The 13,650-nt window shown below is 39.4% G+C and overlaps 1 protein-coding gene across 4 annotated transcripts in view; it reads left to right on the forward strand.

Annotated features, from left to right (window-relative positions):
- The window catches only part of LOC135195044 (uncharacterized), a 230,402-nt gene that overhangs the window by 32,581 nt on the left and 184,171 nt on the right, over window positions 1-13,650 (forward strand). For 3 of the 4 annotated variants that reach the window (XM_064221367.1, XM_064221368.1, XM_064221369.1), the window contains exon 2: window positions 787-1,516. The exons of the other annotated variant lie outside the window; for it this stretch is intronic. The gene's annotated coding sequence lies outside the window, so the exon portion shown is untranslated. The remainder of the gene's footprint in view (window positions 1-786; window positions 1,517-13,650) is intronic. 4 annotated transcript variants of the gene reach the window in all.

Raw genomic sequence — 13,650 nt, forward strand, 5'->3', positions numbered from 1 at the left:
GGAATTCCGTCCGTAGCAGGATTCCTGTCGTTCATCCCCAGGCCACATACTGTGGCGCTCGCACGAGAGAATCCCCGAGACCTTCGAGGCGAGATCCACGACTTCGTCCAAGACCGGCCCGACCAATGAGAATGCAACTCTAGTCCGAGCCGCTATAAATTACCGCCCCACAGACTTTCTTGCTACAGTCTCTTCAAACGACTCGTCCGAGGATGACCTGCAAGAAGGTCGAAACGTTACGTAATACAGATATACCAGCTATACCAGCACCAATACCAGCCCTTAAATCGAAGACGAACCCGGCCCCGAACTGAACTACGCCTACGGAATAATACCAGCACTGACGACGACCCCTGCTTGAACTGGACCTGATATCCTTTTCCAATAAAAGATTACCTTCAAGCATTTAAGATTTTTGAAAATTCCCAATATGAATATTGGTCAGTTACTCAGAAACATCGCTGAGCCTGAGAAGCGAATTGTAAGGAAAATAGAAAAAACAAAACAATATATAAACAAATCAACTCGCTTAATTCTGCCATTCTTTTTAACAGTATTATTATTATTATTATTATATATTATTATTATTATTATTATTATTCATTGGCTGTCCTCTTGTAGGTGAATATAAACTTTTGTGGAGTGCATGCCCGTACTCGTGTTGTGCATTTGTTTGTACAGTATGTATATGTTTTATTAATAGTGAAAGGTTTTACTATTTCTAGATTTTTCGTACTGTATCTTAATTTTAAAGACTTATCAATCATCTTTTTCTTTTTTGTTTAGAAATCAAACTTGGCGTAAAAGAAATAGACTGCAGTGTTTGAAGAACCAAAGAAAAAGACAAAAATAAGTTGATTTGCATGAATGTGACAAGCACTCAAGATCAGGAACTGAAATTCTTCGGAATGAAACTTGTGTCTTGTCCTGTTATCAAGTGATAGATTTCTTCGCCGCCGTCACCCTCACTGGTCTGCCACCAGGCAGGTCCCAGACATCCGTTAGTACCACCCTGTAAGCCGTTGCACTCATGAAGTGAAACGTTAAATTTGAAAATAAAGATATTGAAAAAAATCGTATCTTTTATGTAATTTAGCGACTGGTAGATGAAACATATCTAGTCACTGAAGTGAAAAGTGGATTTTTTTGTTTTTTAGCTAAGTGTATGTGTAAATCTTAAATGCTTTAACTTTGTTAATAGTGTTCCTGCTGTTTAACGGAAGCCCTTCTAGGCCTACGCATGGTTAGCGCAATCTCCGTGAAGTGACTAGTTGTTTAGGCCTATCCTTGGCCTCGGTTGTGCCAGGATGGGATAGTTGTCCTGGCCCAAATTACCGAGGAATTATCACATTTTCTTTTCCACGATCGGAAGAGAAAGGCGGCTACGCTATGGATTTTATTTGTGGATAGATCCCCCCTCCCCACCCCTCCTCCGGAAAACAGCTGTTTGGACAACCTCCCCTTCACACCTGCGGAAGGACGACTGGGAACACCTGTCGACACACGCCTTAGAAAGGTAAGTCTTGGCGATATCGTAATGAGAGAATGAGTTTGTGCCACTCGGTGTATGTAGGGCGCAAGTGACATGGCGGGGATTTGGCGGGGTAGGGCGCTTCCATTTTCAGCCCTTAAGATGGTACAGAAGCAAAAGTTAAGTATATCGTAGTTTAACCAGACCACGGAGCTGATTAACAGCTAGGACTTGCCCGAGGGATTAGATATTTTCGCGTGGCTAGGAACCAATTGGTTACCTAGCAACGGGACCTACATCTTATTGTGGAATCCGAACCACATTATATCTAGAAATTCATTTCTAATCACCAGAAATTTATTCCACGTTGGCAGAGCAGGGAGTCGAGCTCGCGACTACCGAGTCGGGAGGCGAGCACGTAAACCACTCGTCCAACGAGGAACTTGCGCCAGAGCATAGGTCTGATGGAAAGAAACGCCTTGTAGAAAACAATGCGGTACTACAACTCCCCTTATCATGTAAAGAGCGCGATGTAGTTGTGGTCCGAGAATCCAGGAGTGACAGAATGAGTGAGAATAATCAGTTGCGTCTAATTGTGTGCATTTCCTAGAGTAATGGGACAGGTGAGTGCTTAGAATATTGACATCAGGGCCCTAATTGGATGAGCTTTAATTGTGTCATTGATACACATTACCCAGAGCGATAGCAGATTTGTTATAGTGATCAGCGTCAAAATTGGGCCAGTCATTGTGATGGCGGGAATTTAGTTATATAACTATTGTGATTTTCCTTTTGAAGAAGAAGAGCTCAGGAATAAAGGCAGTAACATTTATGTTTATAGATGAAGTAGATTAATGTCAAAAGGAAATTAGTTGAGATTATATATATATATATATCTATATATATATATATATAGATATATATATATATATATATATATATATATATATATATAAAATGTTTGTGTGTGTGTGTGTACTCCTTTCCCCTTAGTAAATCTGTTGGCATGAGGTTGCTAAGTCGCACCCTTTTCTAAACATAACCTGTGTGCTTATGTGTGTAGGCGTAGTTAATGACAAGCATTTATCTTGACTCCAGATAGTCCTTGATCCACGCACGAAGTTAATAAAAATTTCACATTCTTGACCTACCTCATTACCTGTTTTCTGTGCCGGACACTTGTAGCGGTACGATTTTATAACGTTAAATGATTCCGCTCGTGTTAGCAATTATATTTTTCTCGTACTGAGGGACGCCACCACTGAAGTAGTCGGCAACTTTCACTGTTGTTTTTTCATAACGGTTTTTTTTTTCTTCTTTGTCGTACGCCAGGCAGTGTCGTTGATTTATTCTTATGATGCCTTTGGCAGCGCTATCGCCTTTGTGCAACCGTGAATAATACATATTGAATGTATTTGTGTGAGCGTTTCTAAATGACCTGAAATGTCATTAACGTTTTATTATTTTTATTATTATTTTTATTTTATTAATAGTACCTTTTATTTTTTATTTATAATTTTATTCGCTAAGCTTTTTATTTAGTTAAACTGCGCAGATGTCTTCGTCGTACGGTATCGTAAATTTACACCGGAGAAAATTGAATTTTATTTATTTGCTTTTTAAATATTTGGTTTTAGTGTTTATATATTATGCAACGATGAATTAAGAAAGTCTCCTTTTGTATGCGCGTGTTTCTCTCTCTCTCTCTCTCTCTCTCTCTCTCTCTCTCTCTCTCTTCATAACTTGGATTAAATCTGGTACAATAACCGCATTGTGTGACCGTTATCCCTTTTAAGTTTCTGTTGAATAATATTACACAAATAGTATACAATGCTTAAAGCAAATAAATCACATGAAACTATGCAAATATTACTATAGTAGATTCACATCAACTGTGCATTGGACGTCTAGGCCCGTCCCTTACGACGCTCCTGATTGGTTGTTGATAAGCCAGTCACAGGGCTGGAAACTCTCAGTCTCTCTCGAGAGTTCAAATGGGCAGGATGTATGTTCTGTCTCTCATGAGGGATAAGTTTGAAAGAAGTAATCCTCAGGAGAGGTGGTGGAACATACATCCTGCCTATGTGAACTCTCGAGAGAGACTGAGAGTTTCCAAATTTCCGCAGCCCTGTGACCTGGCTTATTCAAACCAGCCAATCAGGAGCGTCGTAAGGGACGGGTGGCCTATACGTCAAACTGCACGGTTGATGTGAATCTTATAGCTGTATTGAATGGTCGTAAAAGCCTTATAGTATTACCTTCTTAGAATAATAAGTTATTACTTTATCAGAATTTTTCGTGAATTTTTCATATTCTTTCTGAATTAAACAAGCATATATATATATATATATATATATATATATATATATATATATATATATATATATATTATCTATATAGTATATATGTATATATATATGTATGTATGTAGTATGTGTGTCCATATATGTGTATATAGTACATATATAAATACATACACATATATGTATGTATAAAGGTTCTTTGCAGCGTCCCTTCGGCACCTACCTGCAACTATTTTCGTTCCTTTTACTGTACCTCCGTTCATATTCACTTTCTTCCATCTTACTGTCCACCCTCTCCTAACATTTGTTTATAGTGCAACTGCTTTGAGGTTTTTCTCCCGTAACACCTTTCAAACCTTTTACTGTCAATTTCCGTTTCAGTGCTGAATGGCTGTAGTTGCCCCAGTGCTTGGCAGAATGCCAAAAATCTATATAAATCAAATCAAATCAAATCAAATCCCACAACATTAGCCAATTCATACACCGCTACACACGTCGCACTCTCACAATGGAACCCGTTTACATGGTCCATGTCAACATTCTTTAGCCCATCGTTCTGGTTTCCATTGACCTCTGTATAATCGTACTCTGCTCTCTGCTCAGATTATCCCAGTCAACAGTGTATCCTGCAAATATCGTACACTCCGCACTGCTTTCAATATTCATTTGACTTTCTCTGAAGGCTCGCTGCTCTTTCCATACATAAACATTTCAGACAACCTTGGAGACAAACGATTCCGAACAGAACAACAGTTGCTTGCATTTTATGTGCATACCCAAGGCCCATTAAATATACTCTTGAGTATATTTAGAGGACCTTGCGCGGGCCCTGAACGCAGTATTCTTCACGTATGTATACATACATTGTATTTCTGCAATATCATTTGTGTACACAATGGTTTTATTCTTCCTTTCTTCTTTTTTTTTTTTTTTTTTTTTTTTTTTTTTTTTTGCTAACGAGGAACTCAGAAATGCCCTTGCCTTTTGTGTACCGAGAATTGTTAGATTAGATAAATATTACTGAGCATTCCAAGGTTGGAGGTCCATACCAAAAGAGAAGGGATTATTATTATTATTATTATTATTATTATTATTATTATTATTATTATTATTGATTATAGTGAAAATAATAGTAGTGATACGGGAAAAGCAAGTGAATAAATGGAAATCAACTAACAAAAAGAGATGCAATTAAAATCGTCGCAGTTGTGCATTTTTTTTAAAAGCAAGAACATAACCTCTTTTAAAATCATGAGCAAAGCATCAACAACAACACCAGAAAGAAGTTCCGCTACAGTAGATCAAGTCAAAGGGATTGATTGTTGGCAGTTTCGAAAGAAATCTGTTGGACGTCTCGTCAGTGAGTTTCTTCAAGTTTCAGAGGTCACTTAAGTGTGTTTCTTCAAGTTTTAGAGGTCACTTAAGTGAGTTTCTTCAAGTTTCAGAGGTCATGTGACGAACATGATCATTATTAGACCACATGAATCTCTTGATTTACTTTTTTTTTTTCCTTTTTTTTTTTTTTTTTTAGTCCTGTCGGTTCAAAGCTATAGGCAATCAGGAGGCATAAGGTCTTGAAAAGTCACCTTTTTTTTTTCTGAAAAAAAAGCAGGTCAATATTACTTCAACACAAGTTTTAAGAGCTTTCAAAGTTTTTCTTCGTGTTGATCTTTTTGCGTCAGTTTTTGTACGTGTGTGTGTGTAAGCGTGGGTTTGTGTGTATGTTTGTGCCCATGTGTGTGTGTGTGTGTGAGAGAGAGAGAGAGAGAGAGACGGGGGGTGGGTTACTGATTCTCTCGTGTGTTTGGCATATCGTCAAGTCTCCTCACGTCCTCCGCGTATGTTGAAAGAAGACGAGGTAAACAGTATCTTGCATGATTATGTTTACTCATTTGGCCTTACATGTCGTCAGTATACAACAGTCTGTTCCAATCAAGTCTTCCAGATCACACTTTTTCATTCGCTCAATAGGCCCAGTCTCTCTTGAGTAGGCTGTGTCCTACATTCGAATGCAGTGGAGTTCGACACCGGTGTGAAGTATTTTGTGTTTGTCAGTGTTAGCATTATTGTTGGTGGCGTCGTTATTATTTTTTTATCATTTATCCTCATTAGTATTTTTATTGCTATCATTTATTCTGATAACTATTGATGTTATTTTTTTAAAACCTATTTTTCATTATGGTGTCAGTTGCGTTGCTATTAAACAGTGAGACCAGTTGAGCTCTACGGAAGTGAACGCAGTTTCCTCTCACTTGTGGATACGCTGACCTCTGTAAACACCGAATTCGAACAAGGAATAGATACCGACTCCAGCGAGAGTCCATCTTTCCCAGGAAGGAAGAGGGTATATGTCCGTTTTAGTTCTTACATGCGAGCATCTGTCGAATTCTTTCACATTTCACAAGAACTGAAATAAACAATTGAAAAAGTGCGGAGGGGTGGCGGCCTAGTGGCGTGTTAAGAAATTAAGCTATTAGTAGTCCTGCCTCTAAAAGAAAATAAGTTTATGATTTTAACCCTTATCAGTATTATTACTTGAGATGAAAATTTTTTTTTTATTGAGTAAATCATTTTTTCATATATAAAAAAACCAATGAACGGGTTTTCCTTACAATGACACCCATACCCTATCTCTCTCTCTCTCTCTCTCTCTCTCTCTATCTTTTAAATTGATGACGTCATTACCATGATTCGAAGACGCTGCCAAGATTATTGTCAATGGTATCTCCTCCGGATCCCTCTCACCCCGAAGGGCGCTTCTGATGAAGTTGGGGTCTTTCCTCGATGCATTGTTGTAGTTAATGACATCAATTATTTGTCAAAAGAGCGAAGAACTCTCGGTAGGGAATTGCGGTGTCCTTCTCATTCTGAGGATCACGGACGACCAGAAAGGGAGCAGAAGGGAAGAAGGGCAGCATCAAGGTCCTTTAAATATACTCGGAGTATATTTAAAGGACCTTGGGCAGCATAAGCTTAACCTTATTACGGAAACGACAGACCTTCTTCTGCCTTATGAAGGGAAGAATGTTATAGAAATCGGGAGGAAGAAATGCCCACGGTTGGAACTCGCACCGTAGTATCCCGGGGCTTAACTTATTCCCTTCTCTTTGATATTCTTGATGTAGATATTGTTGTCTTGGGAACGTTTATTCAGGCACGTTTGCAAGATTCTTACGCGACGTTTCTGTTTTTTCGGAATATTTCCATTAGATCTTTCAGTCGTCTGTGGAACATTCCTGCCAAAATTCCCACCCAAAGTAAGCATCATATTCTCACTAAGGTGTTCATTTATGTTAAAAATTTACGATAAATGTTTGACATTTTAATTGAAACTGAATTACCGCAAATTAAGGACATTAGGTATCGCGAGAGAGAGAGAGAGAGAGAGAGGAGGGTCTAATGACCACCTCTATCTCTGTCAGGGTATAAACAGAATTTATGGTGAGGTTGAGCAAGTGCGTTTCTGTCAAGGGGAATGTGGTGAGAGGGATATAAGACTGACAACTCACATGTAACAAAAGCGTATCTTAACATTTTGCATTTTGGCTGCCTCTAGAATGTTAATATACTTTCTCTCTCTCTCTCTCTCTCTCTCTCTCTCTCTCTCTCTCTCTCTCTCTCTCTCTCTAAGTTCACTAAACTGCAGTGTTGTGTCTCAGTGGCTTCAGATGAACCGTCTCCCCTTACCGGTAGCCTTGGGGATATTTTTCCTACGCTGTTTTCTGTTACTTATCCTTGTCCATAATTCAAGTCCCTCCCAGCTTTTTTTATTTATTTATTTTTTTTTTGGGGGGGACGGGCCCTGGCTACTTAAGGATAGTAGGTTTCCCAAGTATGTCGTCATCTGCAATGAAAAAAAAAACAATCCAAGTATTGCGCAGGATTACGGAAAAGCTCGCCAATTCCAAAATTCCCCGATGACGGACTAAAGTGGCGTAGGCCTTTCCTGGAAAGGGGAATTGGTGCCGAATACTTGTGAAAAACTCTCTCTCTCTCTCTCTCTCTCTCTCTCTCTCTCTCTCTCTCTCTCTCTCTCTCTCTCTCTCTCATTTTTTATTCCAGCTCTTCCATCTTTTTCCTTCTCAATTTTATTCCATCCCTGGTAGGCCGGATTATGACACAACTATTTGATTTATTTTATTTTTTTCAGTTTGACAGGTTGTACGAGGATGTTTCATTTTTTTCCATGTCTATTTTTGTTTACAGGTGAAAATTGAAAGACAATTTGAGTAGTATAATTTAGTTTCCATTTATTACCCCTGTTGTTTTCACTGAACCTGACAGGCAGTGTGGTGGTGTTAATCTGATGTTCAGTTTTTCATTTCCTCCGGATGGAAAGAAAGTTCTTGTATGCAAATCCTCCTGACACAGAATTCGGTGCTGAGTCGAGGAGACAAAACCCAATTATCTTGTTGTATTTCTCCGTTTTTTCGAATGAAGTCAAAAGCTCAACAGTCTTTCCTTTTGCCTCTCTGCTCTGTTAGGTTTATTCAGGCGCTTAATTCTGCTGTTAATTGTTATAAGTGTCAGTCACTGTCAGGGAAATTGAAGGCATTCATTGGCAGAAATCACTCCCAGAACTTCACAGTAATAGCAACAATGATAATGATAATAAAAACTATTGTAGGAGATGTGCAAAAACTATAGGCTTCGGCTAATCAACCCCAAGTTTAGTCTTGCTGTTGAACAACACTCGGCCATTGTGTCTCCACGAGCCCCTGTTTGAGTATGCAGAACGAAGGCAGCTTCATCGAACCTTCAGGAAGGTCCACAACGTCCCAAAGGTCGGTCGGTAATTGTCGTCTCAACTGTCTAATATATTTTTGTAGAGTTTGATGGCGTGGAAGTGCAGTGGGAATTCAGACAGGCAAGTGGAAGTTGGAGAGTAAGTTCTTTCCATTAAGTGTTAACGTTTCAGTTTGCTTTTTTTGTCGTGATATGAAATAATTTTGTGCTCCGCTAATTATATTCATGTAAATCAGACTCGGTGTGCATTATTCATGTTCGAATTTGTGATATGTATGAATGCGCAGCGCCCAGATACCCTTGAATGCAGTACTGCGCAGGCGGCACTCGTATGGGCTATACCTTGCCTAGCTCATCCTTAGCAATGAGAGGTTGTCTACGCATAGTGGGCGCATGTTCGGACAAAAGGCGAAGAAGGTAAGCAAGCGTAACCAGAAACTTGTAGACAGCTCTGTCGTTAATGTGCGAATTAATAAAAAGCTCCCATGCTTTCTTTGCCAAGGGTCGGGACAGTCCAGGATAAACGTGCACTAATCACTGAGCCTTTCTCGGATCGTGTATGGCTAGATTCTCTGACTTAAACTAGTCTCTCTCTCTCTCTCTCTCTCTCTCTCTCTCTCTCTCTCTCTCTCTCTCTCTCTCATTTGGCTTGTCGATTTGTCAAGCGGAGTCGGCGGTAGGTAGTACCATGACAAAGAACGTGGTCGGAGACGCCCTTGCGCTTTGCATGAGAATAGCTGCTGTCTCCTTGGAGGCGAAGCGGTTTGTTCTTGCAACGTTGCAAAGACCAAAAAGGTTTTTGACAACATCTCTGTAAGGGGTGTGGGGTTTCCTAAGTGTCAGTGTAAACATATTTTCATGACAATAGTCCTAAGGACAAACCTTTTTACAAATTATTTCATTTTATTTTCTGACCGTGACGCTAGGAAGGCTAATTTTTGGAAACTTTGAATCAAATTTGTTTTTTGCAGAATTTCTTTCGGTAGGTTTCCAAGTATCTCGGTAAACAGTTACTAACGACGAGGAGTGTCGTGACAGTGTCAGGAAGAGCAAAATCAGTGACTTCACTGATGCGTTTGAGTTGAGTTCCTTTTGCGCATTGCTGTGTTGTTTTTTTTTACAGCTCAGCAGCCGGTTATTGGTAGGACAGTGCGAGGGAAGAAATGACATGAGCAGAAGGATAAAAAAGAAATGGGAATTGACTGATGCACAGGTAGACCGAGAATTATTTAAATCCGCTTTAGTATCAGCAGAGAGGGAGGGAGACTCTCTCCCTCCCTCTCTGCTGATACTAAAGCGGTGGTTGGTGGGCGAAGGTGGATCATGGATTGATTGACATGTATTCTTGTTAGCTTAAGCCTAGAATATAACCCAGGTCTGTAATACAAAGTAATAGCTCAAGAGTAATGTATAAGGTAAAACTTACAGTATACTTTTCATCTTCCCTAAAGGAAATTCCACAAATTACCAAAGCTTCAAGCAGCGCGTGCAAATGTGTATATACATATATATATTATATATATATATATATATATATATATATATATATATATATATATATATATATATAAAGGTTTTTGCCACGAAGGTAAAAATGAAAAGGCGAGATAGCCGAGTCGGAATAAGACCGAAGTACTCGGCTATCTCGCTTTTTCATTTTTTCCTTCGTGGCAAAAACCTTTATTTATCCATAGCATCACGTTTTATATACTTCGTGATCAAGTTATTCATATATATATATTATATATATATATATATATATATATATATATACACACACACACACACACGGTCGTGTGTTGGTCCATCTGTTAAAGAGGTATTTGTCGTCAGCTGACTAGCGCAGACCTTGAAAATTCCCAAAGGGCTGTAGGCTTAAACAACTTCCCCCTCCACCCACCCTTCTATCTTGTTCTCTTTAGATTTTGTGATCACTTGAAGTCTTGTTCCATGTTGTTCTTCGTTTTTTAAAAATTTTTTCTAGTTTGATTCTTAAGAATTTAATGTATACCTACCTGAATGCAATGCAATAATACAAGCCTGTAGTGACTAGCCGGGGACTTTTTGTTGTTGGACTATGTGAGTAAAGGTATTTTTTACTTGTCAAAATATTGATTATATGCCCGTATGAAAACAGTATTTGCTGTGTCTACATTCAAACAAATAAATTGCTACGAGTGAAACAGACCATAATAATAAGTTATGAGCAGTTGATTCCTTGAAAAGGTATCTATTACTTAACGAATAGAAACTTATAATGATGAGGACACTTTTTTTTTTCAAACTGTGAAAGTGCAAGCATTTATCTACTTCTAAAATGATTGTAGGTTGTGTGAAACTTAATAATGTTTGTTTGTTAATAGCTGGTGTGTAGTTACGCTCAATGGTATTTTTAGCGGAAAAGATTGAAGGCTTCGTATGCAGTGGAAGTCGCTCGCTTCGTAGTACATCTCAGTTACTTTTTTTCTGAATGATACATGTGCCCACTTCCTTATTTTTAATAGGAGGGTTTTGGAGTCGTGCATACACGAACACACACACAGTATTTGCTTTTGGTTTTCCGTAAAAGAAAGTAACTGAGATGGCCTTTCGTCTGTCCGTCCGCCCTCAGATCTTAAAAACTGCTGAGTCTTTAGTCTCACTAGTTTTAATTTTATTTAAGGTTAAATTTTGCCATGATCGTGCGTGTGGCACCAACAACACAGGACACCACCGGGCCGTGGCTGAGAGTTTCGTGCACCATTAAACACCAACCAGCAAACTCGATAGCGCTGAAGAAACTAAGGCTCATATTTTACTTGTTTAATTTTGTCAATGGAACGTTGTTTGTGTCTTGAACGATCTTTTTCACATATACATTTTGTGACTTAGGTAATGACGAATCGTAATCAAGCGAAGTACCCGTGCCACTAAACCTGCCCAACGGAAGTAATGAAAATAGGCTTCTTGGTGGGGAAAATTGTGACCAGAGTTTGTGAATCTCTTTCGGCGTGGAAAAGTCTCTCTTCCCCGGTACAAATTGTAACAGTGCGTCGGAAGGTTGATGGATTCGCTAGTGCAAGTCTATCTTCCTTTCCAGTGGAGGTAAAGTTGGTCGTGTTTTCGCCAGTGGAGTTAGATGTTTTGTGTATGCGTGTATAAATAAATAAAGCTCGAACTAGACGAGGAATGCTGTTGGGTGCACCCCCTATAAATCTCGTGTGCCTTTGTTGACTTAAGCAATGAAGCTTAGGGATCTTGTTGTTAGATGACTGATGTTTGTAGGTCGCAGCTATAGTATACAGAGGAAGAAAGGAGAGAGGTAACTAGTCAAGATTGCTATACTAGCTCTGTTGAATGAATGTATTCCAGGAAAACGGGAGGACCTTTTCCAGTTGGACTTCACCCAATGGGCGCGAAACCATTCATAAGGTATTCGATATTGTTGGTGTTTCTAAATTGAGTAGCTTTTCCATGATGTCATTTCTCTTATTTTTTTTTTTTAGTTTAATATAAAAGAAAGCTATTGAGGTGCTTATTTGTCTGTCCGTCCGCACTTTTTCTGTCCGCTCAGAAATTTTTATGCTAAATATTTAAGGTTAAGTTGGACCACCTCCGGTCCTTGACTGGAAGTTTCATGGGCCGCGGATCATACAGCACTACACGCTGTACAGAAAGCTCTTCGGCGCATTTTTGACTTGTTTTAAATAAGGCTTGAACGTTAAACAAGCATTAAATTATCGTTTTTCCTGTTGATATACAATGAATTATCCAAGATATGTACAAGAGATACTATTGCGTCGGATAACATTTTAGTTACTAAAACACTTTTGTCTTCTGTCGAGGCTTTGTTAGGAAGAGACTTGTTGGTAATCAATAGGAAAAACGCCTCCCACTGCCTGTGACCTAAACCCTGACTTTGCAATTGAAATCGAATCCGGAGGTCAGTGTCCTCGGGCGAAGCGTCACCCGACTGAGACTTTCAGGAAGGCCCACAGTTGATGATGATGATGATGATGATGACCCCAATGCCACCGTCGTCATCAGCTGTAAATGTCAAAGGCTTTGCAGCTCTGCAGCTGTGCAGCTGTGGGCCTCTTACGGGGTTACTCCTTGCTGTCTGCAATACCCGACGCACCATGGATGGATGGTACACGATGCATTGAAGTGTCCGTTTTTATATCCGCCAGTGGCAATGATTTCTGCCTTTTCCTTCTCATGAATATTCTTTGGTCTGTGATGACGTATACTATACTCTGTTTTTTTTCATCTGTCCATCCGCCTGTGGTGTTTTTGTATGGTAACACTGCGTCCCGGGCTTTAGATAGTTACGCTATGTGTAAGGTTTAGGTAAATAAAAGGATATCTGGGTGTACATTTGCAGCTGAAAAGTGTTTTAATAATTTACTGTATGCGAATTACACCGTTAATATTCGAAGTAGGATATTATTATAATCGTTGAATGTAAGCTGAATGTAACTGTCTAAAGCCCGGGACGCAGTGTTACCATACAAAAACACCACAGGCGGATGGACAGATGGAAAAAAAAACAGAGTATAGTTGTTCGACTTCTTCTTTGACTTTTGAACCTTACCCTACTTGTAACCTTTCATGTGACAACAAATCGTTATGAATCAGTAGCGTGGTGAAAGCTATTTTAGAATACGCGAAGCCTCAAAGACCAGGTACCTGATATCCTGGCTTTATTTGATACTCTCACTTCCGCCAGTTTTGGAGAGGAAGATGAAATATTAGAAGACGCTCTTTCCTTCTCAAGTGTTATACGAACTCGCTGAACAAGGTCGGTGTGTGCGGTGAGGTCGTACCTCAAATTACCACGAATAATAATAAAGATGGAAAGCGGGGAACAGGAAATCGGAAACAAGAAGAGCATTCTGATTGTCCGAAGAAACAATTGAAATCATTCACCAGGACATAGAGTTCGTGGCAGTTCGGTGGAAATGGAAGATGGGGCGCCTTGTCCTGCCAATACAAACCAAGCCAAGGAGAGACTCACTCCCGCCCTTGTATAATTAAGAACGTGCAAGCATTCGCGTGCCAAGGAAGCTTCCACTATAATGAACGTTTGTAAATTTAGCCCCAAAAAAGTAACGGGACGGATGACGACAAATAGCTATTAAAAAAAAATTA

The sequence above is a fragment of the Macrobrachium nipponense genome, chromosome 15 (assembly GCF_015104395.2).
Source record: "Macrobrachium nipponense isolate FS-2020 chromosome 15, ASM1510439v2, whole genome shotgun sequence".
In the NCBI taxonomy this organism is placed as follows: Eukaryota; Metazoa; Arthropoda; class Malacostraca; order Decapoda; family Palaemonidae; genus Macrobrachium; species Macrobrachium nipponense.